This window comes from Eleutherodactylus coqui, chromosome 12 (genome assembly GCF_035609145.1).
Source record: "Eleutherodactylus coqui strain aEleCoq1 chromosome 12, aEleCoq1.hap1, whole genome shotgun sequence".
NCBI lineage: Eukaryota > Metazoa > Chordata > Amphibia > Anura > Eleutherodactylidae > Eleutherodactylus > Eleutherodactylus coqui.
The window spans coordinates 122,325,574-122,342,534 of record NC_089848.1 but is presented as its reverse complement, the minus strand read 5'-3'; the positions used below and the strand labels follow the sequence as shown (position 1 = coordinate 122,342,534).

General features: G+C 44.4%; 1 pseudogene; it reads right to left on the bottom strand.

Annotated features, from left to right (window-relative positions):
* Nucleotides 1-4,849: 4,849 nt before the first annotated feature.
* LOC136586586 (macrophage mannose receptor 1-like) overlaps nt 4,850-16,961 on the bottom strand; it is a 208,211-nt pseudogene continuing 196,099 nt past the window's right edge.

Here is a 16,961-nt window from a genome sequence, read left to right as displayed (position 1 = left end):
TAACCGCACACATAAGCAAACTGCTGTGCATGACGATTAGGAAATGTTACTCCACAAATCAGCCTGCCTGGGACAGACCTGCAAGTCAGCTGATTGTTGGATTTTATTATTTCTCATCTGATTCCTTTTTTTATTTACGATACAGGAAAAACCTCTGCTTTCCCGTGCCCCGAGCAGCTTGTTGCTCATTCTGCAGTTATTCTGCTTGCCCTGACCCGTATTGTCCAACTACCTTCCTGTTTACATCCTCAGATACTGTGCCTCGCTATATGGTAGCGTCAGCTGTCACATTACTGGAACGATTTAGCTCTCAAGAATTTGTTCTTGGCGGACCTATCCAAAGGCCTTAAGGATCTGCTGGTTTCGCATCCTGAGCCAAGAACCCAGGAGCAAGCTATGCCGCTAGCCATTCGAGCTGATCATCAACTAAGGGCCAGGCGATCCGCTAGGACCAGTCCGGTCTCACCGGCCACACCATTTGAAGATCAGACTGCTTCACCTCTCCCCATTAAACCCATGGAATTGGGTACTATGTCATCTCAACCGCGAAGGGAATTCCGTCTAAAGAAAAACCTCTGTTTGTACTGTGGAGAATCTGGTCATCAGGTTGCTAACTGTGGGAAGAAGCCTCGGCAGAAAAACTTCCGCTCCTAGTCAGTTGTCGGGAGGACTGTCTAGGAGCTAAGCTACTCCCAGTAGTGTCTAAGATGTACTTGCCCCGCACTTTAGAGTTTCATTCCTTCTGTCGTGCAGAGCAAGCCTTTGTTAATTCTGTGGCTTCGGCGAATTTTGTTAATTTGGACTTCGTGGGTCAGATTTCTGGTTCATTGGTACGCGTAGATCCTCCAATTCAGGTGTCTGGGGTAGACTCCATGCCATTGCAGGCTGGTCTCGTCAAGTTAGTTACCCCAGAGTTAAAGCTTTCTGTTGGGGCCTTGCACATTCCTCGTCATGAAAGACTTGTCTGTGGACATAGTCTTAGGACTCCCTTGGCTAAGGGAACACAATCCTGTTATCAATTGGAACACTCTGGAGTTTATCAAGAGGGGCTCCCGGTGTACCAATCACATGAGTCCGGTGAACTTGGATACCTCCATTTTGGAAGATATTGAGCTGCCGGAATACATCTCTGAATTTTCTGACGGTTTTTCCAAACAATTACCTGAAGCTTTGCCTCCCCGTAGGGAGTTTGACTGCAAGATTGATCTCGTCCAAGGTTCCAAACTTCCTAAGGGTCGGATCTACAACATAACTGTCCCAGAGAGAGAGTCCATAAAGGACTATATTCAGGACAGTTTGGCAAAGGGGCACATCCGACCCTCCGAGTCTCCTACTGGGGCCGGGTTTTTCTTCGTTGAGTAGAAAGATGAGGGTCTCCCACCCTGTCTTGATTACAGGAAACTCAACAAGATAACCGTCAGAAACCAGTATGCGCTTCCTCTCATTACACCCTGTGATATTCAGATGGATCCTGTCAAGATGAAAGCCATCATGGAATGGGCTCACCCAGTCACTTTAAAAGCATTGCAGCGTTTCCTGGGGTTCGCTAACTGCTACCGTAAATTTATTAAGAATTTCTCTGTGGTGGCTAAGCCTTTGACAGATTTCAGCAGAAATGGGGCTGATGTGAGTACCTGGTCTTCTGATGAGCTTGCGGCTTTCTCCACTCTGAAGACTGCCTTCTCCTCTGCGCCTCTGCTCATCCAACCTGACCTATCCTGTCCATTTTTGGTGGAGGTAGATGCCTCCGAGTTTGGTGTTGGAGCGATACTGTCTCAAGGTCCCTCCACACTCACGAATCTCAGACCATGTGCCTACTTTTCCAAGAAATTCTCTTCTGCTGAAGGAAATTACGACATAGGCAACCGAGAATTACTTGCTATTAAGTGGGCGTTTGAGGAATGGAGGCATTTTCTGGAGGGAGCATGCCATCAGATCACAGTGCTCACTGACCATAAAAATCTCATTTATTTAGACTCAGCTAAGAGTAGAGATGAGCGAGCACCAAAATGCTCGGGTGCTCGTTGCTCAAGTCGAACTTTTAGCAGTGCTCGAGAGCTCATTTCGAGTAACGAACCCCATTGAAGTCAATGGGCGACTCGAGCATTTTTGTATGGGACCGATGCTCCGCATAGGTCATGACTTGTGAAACTCTGGAAAACCTCAGAAAGTCATGGAAACACCACAGAACCGGATAGGGAAGGGCAGGGGCAGCATGCATGGCTGCATCTAAGGCTCCCAGGTCCCACTATTAAGCCAAAATGGGGGCAAGAGTCTAGCGTCACCCCCCTAACAATTTTTACTTAGGACAAACCCTCATTAGCAAGGCACACCTTAGCTAAGCACCACACTACCTGCACCCAAGGACAATCGCTGCCTGCGGGTGACACCGCTGCCTCTTCTCCTGGGTTTTATGCTGGCTTTGCTGTCTAACCCTCCCCCCCCCCTCCCGCCCTGCACGATCCTGCGTCCACAGCGAACACAAAATTTTCCCTGCGCAGCGTTCAGCTTCATAGCCATGCCACCCACATGTCTATTTATAAGCGCGTACTGGATGAGGAGGAACCAGAGGCATACACTGTAGAGGGTTGGCAGGGCCAGGCAGCGATCCTCTTTGAAAGTTTGGGCGATAGCCCACAATGCTGTTGACATTGATGATAAATTGACGTTCGATCATCATTCCAATCCCGTGCCATCTCCTTCGCAAAATTGTCAGGAGCCGCAAACGTGGGCATAAAGGGGACTCAGGTGCCAGCACTTCTACACATCTCCACAATGCAGCAATACTCTGTGTGGGAAGCACGTGAGCGGGCCCAGGGTCAGACTCGGTCCCAGCCTCTATCTTGTGTGACCCAAGGTGCCGCGAGTTGCATAGCAATGGGAAATCCATGTGTCCCCACACAATTTATTCTGTGTAGGTGTTAGATCAGTGTTTCCCAACTCCGGTCCTCAAGGCACCCCAACAGGTCATGTTTTCAGGATTTCCTCAGTATTGCACAGGTGATGTAACACTTGTGAATGCCTCAGACATTGCCAGATGTGTTCTTACTATAGGATATCCTGAAAACATGACCTGATGGGGTTCCTTGAGGAATGGAGTTGGGAAACACTGTGTTAGATAGCTCAACACTGCAATGGAAAGTCTTTGAGTTCCTTGGGCTTGCCTATGCTGTTGGTGCACAAAGATGGTATTACACAAGAAGAAATCAGAGCGCCCAAACATGGCAGAGTTTCACCCCGCCAAGAACCTCGGTCCACATTTCTACCCTAGTCAGTCAGTGTATGTGCCAGACAGGTAAAACAATACAATGGGAAGTCTTTGTGCACCCACAGCATAGGCGAGCCCAAGGAACTTAAAGAAGGTATTACACATACAGAAATCAGAACGCCCAAACATGGCAGAGTTTCACCCCGCCAATGACCTCGGCCCACATTTCTACCTTAGTCAGTCAGTGTATTTGTGTCAGACAGGTAAAACACCGCTATGGGAAGTCTTTTTGCACTCACAGCATAGGCGAGCCAAAGGAACCCAAGCAAAGTATTAAACATGAAGCAATTACAGTGTTACGTTTGCCCCCTCCTTCACAGGTGTTTGTGTGTTTGCATTAGGCCCGTATTGATAAGTCCTGTGCTACGCCTATCCTGGGTGACCTGTTCGGCAGTACTAGGCCCGTAGTCATATGTCCTGTACTGCATCTGTGTCTTTGGGAGGAGTTGCATAATTTTTAATGTTATGCTTAAAGGGTCCGGACGCCTATTTTTTAAAGGAGAGGTACTGTTACGTGTGTTGCTGGGATCTGTTGTTCTAAGTCTCCTGTGTTGTGTTGTATTTCTTCATGTTTGTGCAGTCTTCTATATCTGCTGTGCATGTGACTGGACATGAGGTGTCTGTGTGGGCTCACTATCTTGAGTGTGAACAGTGTCATGCTCCTGCAAGTCTGTGCGGCTCTCTGTGCATGCGGTGGGAACTGTCTTGCTGTGGATCCTTTACCATCTAGGGATAGTTGGGTCCCGAGGTTCCAGCACTGGTCCGCCCTTATCAGGGTGTTTTCCCTGCTTGTCTCGTTAGATAGGGACCCCTAGAGGAGTGAGGTGTACTCCTCAATTAATTCAGTTTCTAAATGTGCCAATCACTTGGTAAACTCCTGTAAAATACTATATAGATGGTACCTAACTCCTCATGTTGTCAAAAAATAGCTCCTCGACTTTCCAAATGTTGCTGGAGGTGCGGTTCATCAGATGGTAAATTTTTGCATTTATTGTGGGATTGTCTGTATGTCTCTAACCTTTTGGATTCAGATCTTCCAACTAATATTCAACTTCAACACAATCCTGTTCTAGTTGTGTTAAACATTGATGCTGAGCAATTTCCCTCCACTCTGCGCACTTCTCTTCTCCGTATTTTGATTGCACACAGAGCTAACATTGCTCAACATTGGAATAGTAACTCTATTCCTTCTATTTCCAATATAATCAAATCAGTTAATAGCAATTATTGGTTTGAACGTATGCACACAAGTGCCTTAAGTGCAAAAAGAAAAAACTTAGAAGAGATTGGATGACCTGGATTCAAAGCTCCTTCTGCTACTTGCCCGACTTAACACTCTAACTGCCAATTTTCTTATTTATGACCAATTTTATTTATTTCCATACTTTATTGTTGTATACACGTCATATACTGATTAACCTATGTTTATAACTACTTCTTTAAAGATGTTATGTTTGTAGCATTTAAGTCATGATGGCTCCAAGTTTAATAACTTGCATCTTGTTTTATATTTGATAAAAATCTCTGATTAAAATAAAAATCTGTTAAAAAAAAAACAAAACTCTGTTTACTTGAGCTCATGTAGTGATTGTGCCCCAGTCTTATTTCTTTCTCGTAGATGGGCATCGTCCATCAGCCTATTAGAGGCCAGACTTTATAGCACAGCGCTGGTCAAGTTTTTAGTGCTTAAGAATGTTCCTGTTCATTTTGTTCCATGTTGTCCACTAAGACGTTTCCATCGTGTGTTGCAGCCGCACTGTTACTGTCAAAGTATATTCTGTTGGTGAAACCATTTTCTGCTTGTGGCAGCTTCCCTTTCTTCCTCCGATATACAAAGAAGACTGCAGTGGCGATGCCAGCAACGACAAGAATGACGAGAACAACCACGCCAATGGTCATGCCGTGTGAGGGCTTCTCTTCTGTAAAGGAGAATCTGGGTTAGAGTTATTCCATACATAAAACCTATTCACAGAAGTTGCACTACAAGTATAGAACAGTTTTTCTTGACTATGAGGACATCTTTCAACAACTTACCTTAACTTATACCGTATACTGTTGAGTTAACAAAAACAGTTGAACTATGTTTCAATATGAACTTTGCTAAAAGTTTGGTTTGACGCAAACTCCAATCTCAGGCAATTTGTCTTGGCTGAACCCACTTAAATTTCACTGACTAGAAGCCTAAAATAATGAATTTTATTAGATACTAACTAAAAAGATAGGAATAGTAGAAACATCACTCATCCATGGACGAACAAACACATTAAGCAACCAGAAAAAAGACCGATGTTATGAACAACAGTCGCTATGCATAATTCAGCAATAGAGCCAATATGCCGAAGAGAAAAGAGGAAATAGATTCTCTTTCAGTTAAATAACCAGAACAAACTTTAGTGCAGTACCGGCCACCAATGTATTGGACTAGAACATTCAGGCACTACGTTTTCCTGTAATCTTGCACAAATTAGGTCCACTATTCATGACCACTATATTTTGGGCTGAAGTGGACCACTTCAGCCCAAAATATAGTGGGCATGAATAGTGGACCTAATTTTCTAGTCCAATACATTGTTGGCCGGTACCACAGACCCACCACTGAACTAAGGTTTGTTCTGGTTATTTAACTGAAAGAGAATGTATTTCCTCTTTTCTCTTCGGCATATTGGCTCTATTGCTGAATTATGCATAGGGATCATTGTTCATAACATCGGTCTTTTTCTGGTTGCTTAATATGTTTGTTCATCCATGGATGGGTGATTTTTCTACTATTCCCATCTTTTTAGTTAGTATCTAATAAAATTCATTATTTTAGGTGTCTAGTCAGTGAAATTGCCATTCAATAGGTCGCTTCTACCTCAGTGACGGTAAACCCACTAAAATAACTCATCCTCCTCTTCTTCCTCTCCCCCCTTTTGACTGAACCAAACTTTTTTTGCTCAGATTCAGTAAGCCAGTCAAACCAAACTTTTGAAAAAAAGTTTGCTCAACACTAATGCTATTGAAAACCTATTGTTATACTAACACAATTAAATCCTGAAACACTTGAACCCTGTTTCGGGGGGGACTTTGCTAAAAGTTCAGTTCAGCACAAAGTCAATCCTGAGGTAATTCGTCTTTGCTGAACCCACTAAAATGGCTCCTCCTCTTTTTCTTCTTCCTTCTCCTCCAGCACCATAATGTTTGGAGGTATTGGTGAAGTTTGGGTTCATTTCAAGCAAATTTGGATCGAACTTTTTGCCCAAATTGACCAAACCAGCTAAACGAAATGTTGAAAAGTTTTCTTATCACTAATGCCATTAAAAAAAACTATTGTTATCATAACACAATAAACACCATTCATTGTAAAGTAATTGAAAGGGCAAATAAACTGTGGCTCAAAGTTATATTAACTCCTTAGTGATCACCCACACGCCTTTTGGCGGCCTTTTCACTAATGGGTTTTATTCTGAAGCCCTGACTTTTTATGGTGCTGCGTCAGAGTAAAGTTACAGGCCTCAAGATTGTAATAGCCCCCTGCTTTAAGCTACCAGAGGTAGCTGACAGCTTGTAGCAGTGGCCAGAGGCAGCAGTCAGCAGTCCCTGATCATGTAAAAACAAAGCAAAAAATGAAAGTTCTTTTTGTTTCGTCTCCGACGATTCCGAAATATAGTATTGGAGACCTCCAGGACTGTCTCCCGCAATTGATTTTCATCCCCCCTTTGGTGGGCACATTCGCATAAGCTATATGCTGAGCTGGCTTTGGCAGCATTTTGCACATAGCAACCACCAGAGATTGTTGTCATTGGTGCCTGGTCACATGGATCTTTGTGATACACCTATGACAGCGAATCATGTGATTGTTTTGTAAATAAAGCACAGGATTAGCGCTATTTGTTTCTCTCTCCTCACTAAATGTGTCTGTGAGAGGAGAGAGATAAAGAGCTGCTAATCCAATGCAGCAGAGAGTGAAAGACTTAAAGTACCCTTCATCACCCCATGATAACCCCATCTCACACCTTATTCAACCCCTTTAACCCACAAAGTGAAGAACACCCCTGTTCACTTTTTTTATTCTTTGTTTGGTGAGTCGTAGCACTGTTTAGACAGCATTACGCTATTAGGGCGAAGTCAAATGAGTGGGGGGTTTTTTTGTGCGTGGCTATGTGCGCAAAAAACGTGCGTCTGATAGAAACATTGGTTCCCTATGATGTGTTCACATGTCCGTATCTTACAGGCAACAAACCTTTGCACCTGCAAAAGATAGGGCATGCGTGCAGCGGCAAGGTCCGTGCTGCGCATAAAGATTCCCCGCGGGCAGTCCCCTCATCGCTGAACACTGTAACATTACTGTCACAGTGTTCAGTGACAAGGGGACTTGCCGTGGGAATTAATGAATCCCCTGTCACAGCTGTGGCAGAGGATCACAATGTTCTCCCATTGCTTTCATGGGGGCTGGTGCTGGGTGCTGCAGCCAGCCCCATTGAAAGCAATGGGCTGTAGGCAACCCCCCCAAGGGAAGGGTTTGAAATAGAAGCCCTACCCTGAAAATCATCCCTAGCTTGTGTAAAACAAATAAAAATCCCCACCTGCTGAAAGAGCTTCAGAACACTGCCGGGGAAGCCAGCAACAAGATGCGCCGGAGCTCTGACAGAGGCGGAGAGGTGAGTACATATTTTTTTTTATTTTTTTAAACAAGCTAGGGATGATTTTCAGGGCAGGGCTTATATTTCAAGGCCTTCCCTGAAAATCACTGCGGGGGGGTTGCCTGAACCCCCATGCTTCCCATGCGGCCGGTGGCAGCAGCACTGGCCCTATTGAAAGCAATGAGCACGGAGCTATAGTCACGCACATTTTGCTAATGCGTGGAGCACTCTTTTTGAGCACGTAAGTGCGCAAAATAAAAACCTCTTGTCTGACTGAGCCCTAACATGCGGTTAACCACTGTATATTTCCTATATTTTAAAAGTCTGGAAAAAAACAACAATAGTAGCGTGCTGTTCAGTAGTGTACGTCTACTGACGATTTGTCACATCAGATTTCCAAAATTTGGCCTGGTCATTAAAGCGATTTTGTCATTAAAAAAAAAAAATCAATACTTACCTATTCCTTCCCTGTCAGTTTCCTTAGCACATCTTCTCCTAGCTGAGCTTCTGCAATGCACCGGGGTCACCTCACTGCACACCGGGGCTGTCTTGTTATGGAGGCTGCATTCCTCGCATTCCTTCCGGTTGGATCAGTAAAGGTCATAAAGAGATAAGCAAGGCCAGAAGGGTCTGACTGTTACTTATCTCCATCTTCTTATGGCAATAAAAATGCACAAGTAGATTTTTTTTTTAGTTAGCTGTACAGGCAAATCGGAGTACAACTGAGCTTTGACCCTTAGTAATAAAAATTGCATACAGAGGCATGTGGGGTGCAGGTGTAAGAGCTACAATTGTGTGTGTGTTTAAGGACCTTCTAGGGAGATCACATGATGCAAGTGAGTTCAGCTCTGATATAGTAAGCAGCCAGAGAACAGTGAAAGGGACCTTTGCTCCACCATCTCACCTGACTGCAGCTGTGGTTGTCTTGTAAAAGGACATAGTATTAAGCCACAGCCCCCTAGACTGCAGCTCCACCCCTCCTAGTGCAGTAGGAAGAAGAGAGCAGTGGGAAGGGTATAAAGCTGATAGCTGCGCCACAGGTGGAGAGTGACACAGCAGTTGTTTGAGAAAGTATGATACAGCAGATGAAGGGAAGAGCAGAGAGTCCTATGCAGCCAGTCTATTGAAGTGGAGGAGGCTGACTGCTAAAAGTATTATCGAGAGCTTTGTGCTAAGCGTAGTATGCTGTGAGAGAAAAGGCTTTGTTGGGTGCCTGTAGTTCCCTGCTGGACCATAAGTTTGGGAACCTCTGCAAAATGCCAAGCGCTATGAAGAAGTGGTTACCGGTAACACTGTAAGTGCATTCTTCTGTTATGTGCAAAATATCTGCTCAAGGTGGAATGCTTGGACTTTAGGGGACTACCTAAAAGGGTTAATACTATTGAACAGTGTTAAATATGGCACCATCTTTAGTGCAAGGCCTTGCACAGTTAGTTAATAGGATGATATAATGAATATATGCTTATTGTGGTTGTTATGGCACAACAAGGCGCTCAGTGGAGTGTTCAACCAACTAATATCTGTCTGGGATGATTTAGTGACTCCTGCACTGAGCAGGGGGTTGGACCCGATGACCCTGGAGGTCCCGATGACCCTGGAGGTCCCTTCCAACGCTACCATTCTAGGATTCTATGAGTGTATAATGAAAGTAAAGCTTGATAGTGAGTAGCATCGCAAGTTGCGGATTCTCAGCAGTTGCAAGTCTTGGTGAGAGTGCCTGTGACTATAGTTACAGCCCTGCATGTATATTGATTGGAATTCTTGAGATGGCTTCTAAATTCTAGCCAGATCAGGCTGTATGGGATCTGCACTGACATGTTCCTTGTTGTTGCCAGTTTAAGGAAACAAAGAAGTGAAGTACGACCAAGATGTTATGCTGTATATTGTAAGTAATGTTTTGGACCGATATGTAAGATTATGATGCAACGTTTAATTACACACCTATTGAGTGCTAAACTATAATCAATGTTTTCTGTTTATTACTGTAACAAACTGCCTCAGTCTCCATCTTGTCATCACAACATCCCATCTGTTACACAGAGGTGGCAATCACAACTGGGCCCTGGAGCCTAAGGAGGTCCAAAGACCTCACTGCCATGTAAGAAGACAACATTTTTAGATATTGCACATGGTGGGCTTGTAACAGGTTATGCATAGAAGCCCAACAGCTTTGCTTCAACTTAAAATATAAGATAGCTAGACAGACAGATGAATAGTCATAGTTAGTGGTCCAAATATGCCACCGCTTAGTGGTCCAAAAAAAGTCTGTAACAATTATGCTGATGGATACCAGGGGAAAAAATTCAACCCAACATCTGTAGACCACGATGTGACATCATTCAAGGAGTCAGTCATGACTCGACGCTTGCACCAGGGGACTTTACCTTACCGTGTGTCATGACAGACAGCTGCTGCCCAGCCCACTCACCTGCTGCAAGGACCATGATGATGTGCATGTTGTGGTCTGCTCCCTGGTGTCATATGCGCCCTTGTGTCTTCTCTTAAAGGGCCATTGCACGCTCTCCTAACATGTCCCCCACCAGTCACCTCACATCTTTGGCTATCTTGGATATCCTTCACCCATGAAGGATTCCTAAGCAATTGGTTTCTACCTTTGTGACAAAGCCCCAGTAAGTTTTTGTATTCTTGTTCTGACCTCTGCTTACCCCCTGACCTAGGCTACGTTCCTGAACTCTGAGATTGCCTGCAGACTATGCTGCCTATCTATAGCTATTGAAGTTGTGCTGCCAACCTTGACCACTGCTAGTGCTACGGAAAAGACCCTGTTCAAAGTATAAGGTACTGAATGTTGGCCTCATGCAGCATCAGCAGCCACACAACCTGGATTATCTGTGTGAGTAATGGCTTAGGATCCCCACAGTGAAGACCAAATCCCTCTGGAGGGGCTAAGGGTTAAAACCTCCAATATAGCCCAAATCAAATCGGTGTGCGACAAGGCAGATCCACATCCGCCTGCCTGACAATGTGCCTATGACTTCCTTTATGAGGGGTTGCTGTACAACTGCTGGTCTCCACTGAGTCTACAATTGCTCCTTCTAATATCACATACATTACTGCTAGATGTTATTTACTGTACCTGGTATCTCCACCAGCTTCTCCGTGGGCAGCGGAGCTGTGAACACAAAACACAACAGGTTACAAATGGGATTTTTGTGTATTTTTAAAGCTAGATGAATTTTTGTATTTCATCCTATGTTCAGTGATTTTGCATCATTTTATTTGTTCTTTTATTGTTCTGTTGCAAATTCAATTAACAAAAAGTGAGATCGGTTTTCAGCAGTGGGCCGGCCCACAGAAAATTAGATGGACACTGATCCGTCACAACATTAAACCCAGTTCGGAATGGCCCACAGGTGAATCTTCCAGTGGGCCCTAAGCCATGGTTGGCCCTCAGCCTTTATCCTTGCAATGGTTGTTCACTTGATCTGCAGATGATATGTGAATGGGAATCTACCAATTCCTGCCCACAGCATTCTCCATATACTTCAGTGGACATATGGCTGCACACAAATGCAGCCACCTTTCTATTGAAGTATATGGAGACTGCAGCGGCAAGGAATTTGTGAACCGGGATCAGATACATTTTCCATGTAGCTACACAGTGGGCCTCCAAAATTAATTCTACTAGTGGGCCATGAGCAATCCAATTCGACATTGCATCTGCTAATTTTGTGTAGGTCCTCCTTGTGTTGCCAAAACAACTCAGGACTGTCCACGTTGTCCTGTGGTATATACGGTACCACCAAGACAAAAGCAGCAGATCCTTTACATCCTCTTAGTTGCTCGGTGCGGCCTCCAAGAATTAAAGTTGATGTTTCAGAAAATCCCACGAATGCTTGATATTTTTCTAATCTGGGAATTTTAAGGTCAAGTCATCACCTTTGAATTCTTTGTTAAGTTCCTTACTTGTTTCTGAACAGTTTTTGCAGTGCGGCCCAGCACATTATACTGCTGAAAGAGGGCACTGCCAGTAGGGATTACCGCTGCCAAGAAGGGAGTACTTGGTTTGTACAATGTTTAGGTAGGTGGTACGTGTCACATCCAATTGGATGTTAGGACCCAAGTACCTAACAGGACATTGCCCAGAGCATCACACTCCTCCTGCTGGCTTGTAGTCTTTCAATAGTGCATCGTTTTGTCATCTCTTTTCCATGAAAGCAACGCACATGAACCCAATGGTTTACATGTTGGAAAAGATGATGTGAATAATTCGACCAGGGTACCATTTTTCATTGCCCCTCTTATAATGCTCACATGCCTATTGTAGGTGGTTTCGGTAGTGGACAGGGGTCCGCATGGGCAGTCTGACCGGTCTCTGGCTACACAGCACGCTGCGATGTCCTGTGCATTCTGACACTTTTCTATCATTGACAACTTCTAGAGTAATCTATGCTACAGCAGCTCTTCTGTAGGGTCAGACTAGATTGGCTAGCCTTCACTTCCCAAACATATCAATGAGCCTCGGGTACCCATGACCTTGTCACTACTGTACGTCACTGGCTTTGATTCCTTGGACCATTTTTGGTAGTATAAACCACTGCATACCAGGAATACACACAAGACCAGACATTTTAGAAATCGTCTAGACATTGCAATTGGTCTTTGTCAAAGATGCTCAGAACTTTACATTTGCCCACTTTGCCTGCTTGCAATACATCAACATCAACTACTGATTGTTCACTTGCTGTCTAATATCTGCTCAAGTTACAACTGTAGTGAAGTAACCCCCCCCCCCCCCTTCTTAGCATGGACTTTGATAATGTATGTCCTTGTTTGTTGTTTATATTGTTTATCGCTAACAGTAATATTCCCTTAAGAAAAAAAGGATCGGGCCGAGCAAGGAGCGTTCTTCTTACGAGTTGCAGAGAGGAAGTCTATATAACTGGATATAGGCCTATGGTCTGTGTGTAGAACTTGAGAGCAAATGAGAGACGGCAGCCTGTTCCAGGGAAGGAATATTTGCAGATCTTTTGTAGGGGTGACCAGCCCATGGGACTATCTACTGGGGTTCCACAACCATAGGAGCATTGGACCCTTCAGGAGGGAGAGACTCTTGCAAACGTTGTGTTTGGAAGGAAACATTGCTAAGGAAAATGCTGCCGTCTCAGACCTTTGCTGACAATATATTGTGCTTTGACGCTGGTGAGAGACAATCGGTGTTGTATTGTTTTAACATTAAAGAAAGTTTGCAGCAAATCGTGGACAATTACGGCTGATAACAAGCCCTCTATACATTCATTATATAGGGAACATTGGTGACCGAGCCTTCGCTCAAGGCCATCTGCTGTTGTACCCTCCTGCTCTGGTGGAACCCCACCACCCAGGCTGCCTGGCCGCGCCCGGACTGGCATTGTACAAAGCTGTGGAACGCTATCCCTGTTATCGTATCCTGAACCCTGTGTCCTGTGGCACCTTTGTACAGTACAGTGGGGTACTACATGTTCCATATTGCCCTTTACCTGTACCAGAATGAATTGCTCCTTTGGACACAAGGGGAGGACAGCTCCATGCTATTCTTCGTCTGCACTGTGTGTACTGTACAGGACCCTGAAGAAGCTGCTGATTTACTTCTCCCGGCAGTTAACTTTTATATGTAAGGACTTACTTCATCTGTATTAGTTATGTTTAATTTTCCTTAATCTACCTTTCATGTTACTTTTGATTGACATTTTGGGGTCTTCAGAGCCAATTAAGAGTTTGCCGTAGAGTTAAGGTCTCAACCTACAATATTTTTCACATACAATGGACGTCCTGTAACCAATTAATATCATGAGCGACCACTATATATATTTTGTGACATTCCTCAATGGATCTCATACCCATATCCTCATAGTTAAAGGGGTTGTACCAGAATTTCAAGTTATCCTCTATCCACAGGATAGGGAATAACTTACTGATCAGTGAGGAGTCTCACCGCTGAGACCACCGCGGATCTGCAGAATGGTCGCTTCTTCCCCCTCAGTGACGTCAGCATGAAGGAAGCGCTGGTTGAGCATGCGGGGTCAGCACTCAATTCATTTAAATGTGACTGACAGAAATATCCGAGTGGGTGCCACTTGGGTACCTACACTGTCCCACTGAAAGTGAATGGAGTGTTAGTGCGCCTGTGTGACAAGCGCTCTGTTCAGTCTCCTCCTCACTGCGGAGGATGCAGTAAGCCCATTCCGAGGAGTATGGAAGACACGGCACCGCTGACACCCCCATTATTTAGCAAGTAACTTGAAATTCTGGTTCAACCCCTTTAAAAGGGTCCCAAAGGTACTGATGTCCTGTATGATTTGTACTTACAGTATCTTCACTCTAGAGGTCAACATTGCAATAATGTGTTTCTAAAATACAAATAAAAAGTAATACAGATTTAAGATTACTTACTTTTTAAAGTCTTACAAATATACCCGAAGTCTCTAAAGCACGATGTGACATCCCATGTTCCTTTTCTAGCATCCATTGCTATACATTTGGAAGACATATCTTCATCGGGTGCCTCATGGATCCAGTTTACAAAGTCCACAGGTGTATTGTCCAACCAAAGCCATTCGTCTAGAAACACAAATACAGAATATCTTACTTAATACAAGGCGCCATTTTCAGAATATTTTATATATTATAGTATACAATGTGTCATTAAAGTTGTTCCACATTCCCTCTACTTCCCATGTTAGAGGGAACTATACTTGAATATTTAATAATGGCGGTTTTTTTTTAATAATCAAGGTGAAGCACTGGCTACTAGACTGTAAGGCCAGGCATTATGAACAATATGGCCGCCTTTATAGCTATCATACTGCCACACAATGGACTAAAGGGCCAGATTTACACTATAAATTCTCCACCGTTGCTTACATAACATGCTGTGTTGTTGTTAGCCGTTTAGTCGTTCACGACCCTCGGCAGCCTAAAGGCGAGCTCCCTCCATGTTTTTCCGTTATGCACTGCTTCCTTCAGCTACTCCCTAATGAGTAATGTCACTTTTGCAGAATACTCACGACAACAATACAAGGGAAAGGAAGGAAGGAGGAATAAAGTAGAAATACAGTATGATGAGAATCAAATAGTTTCTGATACAAAAGTGAATGTTCTGATACTTTACCTTTTACATTCTTGTAAAGTCCAATATAAAATCCCTGTTTCTGGCTACTAAGTAACTCAGTATGATGTAAAAGAAACTCTGATTCGGTGGAATCTTCAATGGAAGTTAAACTGGCACCTATAAAATCCACATATTAAATAGTTCAATGTGTTTGCAATCATTTATGATGTTTATTTAACCCTCTAAAGTGTACCACTTCCAGATAACTTTTCAGAATAAGCTGCCATATGTGTAGACGAGGAATAACATTATTTCTGGCTATTACATGACATACATATGGTGTTTTTAGCAGTTTTTCCCTCTGCAAGCTGTATCACTAATTCTCAGTCTTCCCTAAATTGGCAGGTGGAGACTAGCTGCTATGAGGTCTCCAAACAATAAACATTGAGAAAACAGCAAATTCTATGCCTGCTGTAACTCTCTGCTGCACTCAGAAAGATAAAACATCCTGATTGAGGACATTATACAGCAGTTCTAAGCAGTGTAGATATGATTTCAGTAACTGTGGCAAGAGTTAACACTTAGGCCTTCCTCACACAGGGCGTTTGCAGAAATGCAGCGTTTTTCAACGCTGCGTTTACTGCAGATTCCGCCCCGTTTCAGCAGCGCTGGCATACTGTATGCCAGCGTTTTGGCTGCGTTTTCAGCTCGGCTGAAAACGCAGCCAAGAATGCTGAAAAGAAAAAAAAAAGTAATACTCACCTAGCCGCTGCAGTCCAGGTCACGGTCGCTGGTCTCTGCTGCTGATCCGGGCTTCCTCGGCACTCCCAAGTCTATTGACAGAGGCCAGGTTTGAGAACCCCGGCTCCGGCAATAGAGTGCTGTGATTGGTTGTCGGTGCTTGCTCGATGCCCAATCACAGCCCTTCATTGACTGTCTCAGCCAATCAGAGCTTGCCGGCGCTGATTTGCTGAGACAGTCAATGAAGGGCTGTGATTGGGCATCGAGCGTGCCAATAACCAATCACAGCACTCTATTGCCGGAGGCAGGGCTCTCAAACCTGGCCTATGGCAATAGACTTGTGAATGCAGGGGAAGCCCGGATCATCGGCAGAGACCAGCGGCCGCGACCCGGACTGCAGCGGCTAGGTGAGTATTAACTTTCTTTTTTTCGCTTTACCTAGCTGGGGCAGATTTTCGGGGTAGGGCTTCTATTACAAGCCCTCACCCCGAAAATCGGCGAGCGGTTAACGCTGCCAAAAACACGGCACCAAGTGTTGCCGCGTTTTCAGCAGTGCTAAAACCGCTGCCCATTCATGTCAATGGGCGACGCAGGGCTGAAAACGCCCAAAAATAGAACATGCATCGCTGTCAAAGCGCAGCATTGCAAGGCGCTGCGTTTTCAGCCCTGTGTGAGCAGCCCCATTGAAATGAATGGGAGCCTCGTACAGCGTTTAGCGCTGGGCTGAAAAGGCAGCACTGAACGCTGTATAAAACGCCTTGTGTGAGGGAGGCCTTACTATTAGCTGCAGCAGCTTGTCTGTATGAGTCTATTTGCTTCTCTCTCCTTCTTCCTCCCCCAACCCACTCCATAGATATCTATGGGTAGCATGAGACAACAACCCAACCCACACACACAAAATGTTTTCAATTTCAGCATCTCTGTTACTAGAAATGAATGTCACTTGATAACAGGCAGTAGACAGCATACACGCACATTTTACTTTTTTCTCATTATATTTTACTTCCACTAGGAGAGTAGACCTTCAGTATTGAAATATATTGTACTTGCTAGGCTGACAGGCATCCAATTGGGCTCTGCCTATGACAGGCGTACTAAGATGGCAACCTTGGAAACCATTCAAGATTATTTCTTGGGGTGTGCCGATGGGATGATGAAGGGAACCCTCTCCCTTTGTAAACCTCTTATATGCCACAGTTAGCATAGAAAGTCACATTAGGGCTCCCGTAACCACAGAGGAGCACTATTACATCACTATGTGTTAGTAGTCTCCCTCCCA